Below are 7,137 nucleotides of genomic sequence, written 5' to 3'. Positions count from 1 at the left end.
TGAAAGCAATTGTTAAGAAGTGAGTATGTGTAACCTTCATATATGTCAGCAATTATATAATATGAAGCATAGGTACATAAATTCATGCAAACCATTTATATTATATTGCAATAAATTATTTGTTGTGTAAATATATACACACATGCAATTTTTAAAGAACAGTATATAAATGAAATAACAATAATATAACTCAAAGAAGGACAAATAGGTAGGATAAGTTATGCAATAAAAATAAAATACAGGTTCCTTTGGCAAAAATGTATATGTTTATTGTGTAAATATAGGGTATTCTTCTTACAGGACCCTATGGAAATTTTATTAAGAACTCACATGTGCTTTCATTGAATAGTATTATCTTTAATTAAATAATGAGTTGGGTGTTATTAGTTGGAGTTATAATAATACACAATATTAATTACCAATTAACAAGCATTATAAGTTGTTTATGACAGCTTGTGAAAACGCTTGATATATTTAACGTCTGTTAATAGATGTACAGCGACAGAAAGATTGACAGCGAATGAGACACGAACAGCTGTTTTTTGTTTACATTATGTGACTGGTTCCACGCAAAATGCGACACTTACCGTACTATATAATATAATCGGGCACAAAATCACACAACCAATCAAATTTCGCGAAACAATTTCTGTTCTCTGCATATGGCTGCCGACAAAACTTCACAAACGTGAAGTAAGTTGTTATTATTGGTTTTTAAACAAAAAAGGCTTCAAATATAAGACGATTGGCGTATGATATAATGCTTTGAACTTTATTTACGTGAAAAAACAGGTAACACTGTGATTAAACGAAATGAAAAGGGTAAAAAATACAAATTTATGGATAATCTTATGTGCAGACCTGTGTCCAACTTGCCTTTTTACGTTGATTTACTTGAAACTTTTGTATGGTTTTATACCTAAATCATGTTAAATCCATTGATTGTGATGTTTGTTAAGGAGATAAATGTGTTGACTATCGATATTATGTGTGCATATTTCGTTGATTGCATTCGTTTGAGAGATATGGACCTTTATTCAGACAAGGGTGTTAAATGAGAATTTTGACAGTTGCATAACCATAACCTAAATCAGCCATGGCTTTGAAATGGTTTACAATTTGGGCCTCTTCAAACTCATCAAACACTGGGACCTTCCCCATTACAACTGTTTCTGGGTCAACTTTCCCCAAAAACCCTGTCCCTGAGTGTGTTTTCTGGCACCATATAAGTCCTGGATGCTCTGAGAACGGACATTACATCATCTTTCACTGCTTTGAAAGCATTTATCAAAGAAGATGGTGAATAAAGTCGATATTTTTGCCTTATAGGCTGTGGGTGTTTCTAAAATAAACAAAAAAATGGTGTTACAGGTGTGAGTTTCAAAAACCATATATTTTGAGATGCTTGGCCTTACTATAAAATTTCTGTCACGTGACTTTCATTCATCGACGTTAACACTTGCAGCCGACATGTAAAAAGTCAAAAAAAGTTATTGATAAACACAAAAAAATATTGTATATCCATGGTAATATAAATGGGTATAACAAAAAATGTTAAATTTTGGTACATCTACGAAGACCTAGTGATAAATACCTGTTTAAATCTCATGTTTTCATTTTTGACAGCAAATACGATCGAGTACACTTTGTAGTAAATGTGACGTCACTAAAATCACCGACCCGTGACCTCTCGCGAGATTTCGAATCAAAACAAAAATGGCCGCGAATCAATATAAATCGCGATTTAAGATACATCGAGGATCTATATGGTATATAATTTTTTTTTTTTTTAAAGATCCCTCTGGGGTTTGTTTAACCATGAGCGTTAAGTGTGTTTGAATCGGTGTGTAGATATACCGAAATCCTAATATGATTATAGGTGCTACCTAATCTACGGGCAAAAGCTTTTTATTTTGTTTTGAAAACTATGTATTTTTAATAAATATATGGACATGATTGTGTTCAAAATATGATAATTGTTGCAATAATTGAGTAATGCATCCAAAAAAATCAATCTTAAAACGAGTTACATGTTCCAAGCTTAAAGATCTAGCATCTTTTTTTTTTTTCTAAATTATAGCCACAGGAATTTATAGCTGGTTCGGTGTCTGTGGTATAGTGGATGGGGTGTCTGCTAACTGGCTTAGTCACTGGGAGGTCTCTGTATTGATCCTTTAAGTGGGAGCATTCTTTAGATAACCCTAAAGACATACTATGGCGTACCATTTGGGTTGTAAGTCAAGAAGACCTACACGTTAAACAGAGAAATGTACGTTGAAGTACAATAATTGTACGTCGACATGAATATAAAATACACTTCGAAGTATATATTTGTACGTCAAAGTACAATTTGTACTTCGACATACATGTTTGTACTTCTACGTTCACATTTTCTGAACAGCCAATCAAAACACTAGTCTCTTGAGCCGCTTTTCCTTCAGATTTATTCATAATAAATGTTTAAAATCTCTTTTTTAGTTGAGGTCAAAATGAATAAAAATATCAGAATGGCAAAAAAACAACACAGAAGTTTCAAGTATTTAATGCATTGAAATAGATTATATACAAATTTGAAGAAGATTCAATTGTTACCTTTTTAAAATTAAAATTATTCAGCATATTGTGTGTATGAAATGATCATGCGGGGCGGAGTATCACGACCGTCCAGCGCATTACTGTGTAGGAAATTCCCAACGGTAACCAGTTACCAAGCATTAATGGGATAAATAATGTATTATAAACTCCCCATTGGTCGTATTTTGTGATAACCATAACTAGCATAAGTCAGAGGTTAATTCCGCCACGCCAGGTCAATAAATACGCACAATATCTATGAGTTAGCGGTCGATAGTCGCATAATTTGGTATAAATTATAATAATAATAATGTTTAATACATACGCACAATATCTATGAGTAAGCGGTCGATAGTCGCATAATTCGGTATAAATAATAATAATAATAATAATGTTCAATGTCAAAAATCTCTAAAAGCAACAGACGTAAGGTGTCTTCTGATTGGCTAACACTCAAGTGTCGGTGAAAATTGTACGTCGAAGTACATTTCTCGTTCTACTTAGCAGGTATTGTACTCTTTCGACGTCATGGTACGTCATATAGACACTAAGTACTGGTCCTAACCAGGAAACAGTTTGTTTCATCAAATGTCTCAATTCAACTTGACAGCTTGCTTAAGCAGTTGCATTTAGCATAGAGTACACTGATTTAACATAATCAAAATCATGTGATGTGTCATATCAATTTTGATTGACAAATTTGACAGGATTTTTTTTTAATCCAATAAGTTTTAGACTGTCAAATACACACACACTAGGTATTGAAAGTCATACCTGGAGCTTTCGTCTGTATATCACTGACTTCATCAGAAGAATGATTTCTACATTTGGAAACGTTAACACCACTAATTGTCTTCTTATTTATTATCAATGTATAATTATGTGTAACAGCATAACAACATACTTGATTCGCAATTAAAATATTTAATAAATACAGGTATCTTGCAGGTTTCTTATTTTCTTTCCCAAACTATTGTTGAATAGTTTAAAGTTTGTCGCCGCTAAAAAACTAGCCATTTTGTAGCAATTTAAAATCAGTCTAAACTGCATACACTTAGCTCTATTGTTACAATTTGAATGCAAATATTAGAATGCATCATGTTATATCATCCATATTTTTTATTTAAACATTCAAATAACACATAACACAGTACATATATAAAAAAGTATGTGGTATTGTGTGGAGATACAAAACACTTCACATCATTTATTTGCACATAAAATAATAGTTACAAAATAAGTAAAACTAAAACACTGTCATCAACCTACATTTCAAGAATATTTACGTATATGAAATTACAAAGTGGTGTTATTGTATTACCTTTTACTAAATTAACATTGCTGGTTTTGTACTAGCCATAAAACATTTATCATGGATTATCAAGTAACAACCAATTTATTAATTACACAATAGAACGGAAATCATTTTAATTGCATTATGCATTTACTAAACAAGCTATTTGCTACTGTTTAGAATTACACTATCTTACTAAAAATGATCACAGGTACTTAGTGCTTTTACATACTTGTGGTAAGTTTTGTATTACTAGTTTGACAATTATCGGCAGACACTTGTTGATATACAGAAAAAAATTTGCATGGGAACTCTCATATTTTTTCATCATAATTGCCTTCAAATTGTTAATTTAACAACCCTTTGACATTGTTTGCACATCTGATCTTATTATACAATAGCTGATTTTTGTTTATAGATAGACATATATAGACTTTTCAAAGTTCTATAAAAGTTCACACATGTTCCATCCAAGTAAACAAACAGAACCAATTAAGATCACCACAGATAATAACTGTGTGTATAGCTTGGAAATTTGATAGTTCAGGAATCCCTCCTTTGTTGATTTCTGTAAACCAAAACTGTCAGTTTTGCTGGATAGAATGACTTGTATGATGCCCAGCTCTTGCCTTCACAGAACATCTTCAAAAACGGAAAACCAACAAATATCTTAAAATTTGATCAATAATGCAGACAATTTATAAATGTCTTGTTTTTTGTTGATTTCGAATCTGGGAGATTTTTTACGTAAGATTGTGGTACGAAAATCCAACGGTATCGGATTTTGTGGTTTTAGGCCTAAACTTATTATAGTGATATGTAACCTTTCGGGGATATCGGTAAAGTGCGAGCAGACGAGGTGTAAATACGTTAAAAATTAAAGCTAAAAGACTAAAAAGTTAGATCGGAATATCTTTAAATTTTGTGAATAAATGTGTTTCTGGTGGATAACAACGACAACTTGCCAGAATATTGCTCATGATCACACGTAAAACTTCTTTCTGAAACATTGTGTACACACCGGTCTTACTGACAATAACGAAGTGACGTCACCATCTATGTATAGAATGCTTTCTGAGAGCGAATGGAAAATGCGTCACATATTCTGACAAATAAACAGTAGGGTGTCGTTATTGAAATACCGCGAGAATACTGGAAGAATAGAGATGCCAACTATAATGTTTAAAAAAAATAATTTTTTAACAAGCGTTTGTGATTTGTCAGGATAATAATAACAATAAGATATCGTCGAAAAGATCAAAGCAAATAAATTCGACAGAAATCTGAGATTCGGCAATATATTAAAGACGGGTTATGTTCACTTAAATTATGTTTGGTAAAGACTGTCACTATATGTAGTGAACCAATCTTCGGCTTATACCTACTGAAGAAGAGCATTCAGGGGAGATAATTTAGTAATGACTTAATTCTGGAACGGTTGCGAAGAAAAACAAATAATGCGAGAATATTTAGTGCGATTCGCTACACAATTATGATGTCATTGATATAACTTTTCCTGAGGTATGTATTTACATGTGATTTAGCATATGTCAAAGTGTTTTTGATTTGTTCAAGGTCATAAATAGCATCGCGAAAATATATGTCGCGTGGCAAATTTTTTTGAGACGTATCCATATGTGGTATTCCTTTGTAATTTTATGTCTAAATTACCATATGTATGAACGGTCAACGCCCGCTTTGCGGGCTTTTGCCCGTATTAATATTAATAATTTATCAAAATACTGCGGATATTAAGATAGAATATTGCATAATTCACTGATAAAGCAGCAGTATAATTAATTCCCCCACCATACCTTCCCCAGGACCCTACCCCCCACCCTAGCTTACCCCTTGGTTTCCAGATTGTTAAATGTACACCTATTGTGTTTGGTTTGACTTTTCAACAACAAATAATGACAAAAATATGCAGTTAAAAAATCTCGTATAGGTAATATGATTATAGGTGCTACCTAATTAACGGGCAAAAGCTTTTTATTTTTTTTATAACCATGTATTTTTAATAAATATATGGACATGATTGTGTTCAAAATATGATAATTGTTGCAATAATTGAGTAATGCATCCAAAAAAATCATTCTTAAAACGAGTTACATGTTCCAAGCTTAAAGATCTAGCATCTTATTTTTTTTTTCTAGCCACAGGAATTTATAGCTGGTTCGGTGTCTGTGGTATAGTGGATGGGCTGTCTGCTAACTGGCTTAGTCACTGGGAGGTCTCTGTATAGACCAGTTCATTGTTATTGTTTTGATTCCTGATTTTCGCGCATGCGCAATGCACTGGTAGTCAAAAGCATTGCTTACAGGTAACGCAAAGCATATGGATAACGAAACTTGTTTAGTCAATAAATCGAAAAGAAATTAAAAAAACAACACCTAAATAATATTTAACAAATATAATATTTAGTGCCAAAAGAATGCATTAACACATTTATTTGCATTTTAAAATAACGCGTAATTAGCATCAAAGTAATTAAGATTGTCTGAAGACTGAACGACAGACAATTCGACACAACAAAGAGCTCTATGCATTAGCCGTATAATTATTTGCAGAAAAGCTTCAATAAAAATAATGATACATCTAATTATAAAATTATAATTATCAATTGCATGCGTAAACTAGAGTAATAAAAAATTAGTGATAGCTAGAATGTGTCAGTGTTTCATTGAAAATAAACGTACTCCAAAGCCCTATTAAAAGCGAAGTTCGTGACGGTATTTACATGTAATTTTAATTTGGATGGGTGTTGTTCAGAGAATGACTTGAGGAATATTAACATTCAACTGAAAAACACAACCTCACATGATGCAAATTGAACTGTGTATTCATGTATTTTGTAAACTCGTTACTAGTGATCGAGTATGAGTGACAACTATCTAACATTTAACACACAAACACACACACACACAACATAATATATATACATATATAATATAATATATACATATTGTTTCATTATTATTTACCCCCATTGATGTCAAACGTAATTTCTTGTTTTTATGATGTATTTCGTGCATTGCCGTAACATTACATATTCATACGGAATGACGTATTTATAATTAACCGATGCCCGCTAAATACGTTAAATATTTTTTATTTACATTTTATAATTCATACATACTTTATTTTTTTTATAAATAAAACGGGCTTGTCGCTTTAATGGAATTACCATTTGTATTCATTTGCTTCTTAATATTAAATCACGTAAACTTGTTTTATTAGTAGCACAGCCCCATTAATATTTTTATTTA

This window comes from Dreissena polymorpha, chromosome 2 (assembly GCF_020536995.1).
Source record: "Dreissena polymorpha isolate Duluth1 chromosome 2, UMN_Dpol_1.0, whole genome shotgun sequence".
NCBI classification, from domain to species: domain Eukaryota; kingdom Metazoa; phylum Mollusca; class Bivalvia; order Myida; family Dreissenidae; genus Dreissena; species Dreissena polymorpha.
Note: the sequence above shows the minus strand (reverse complement) of the source record.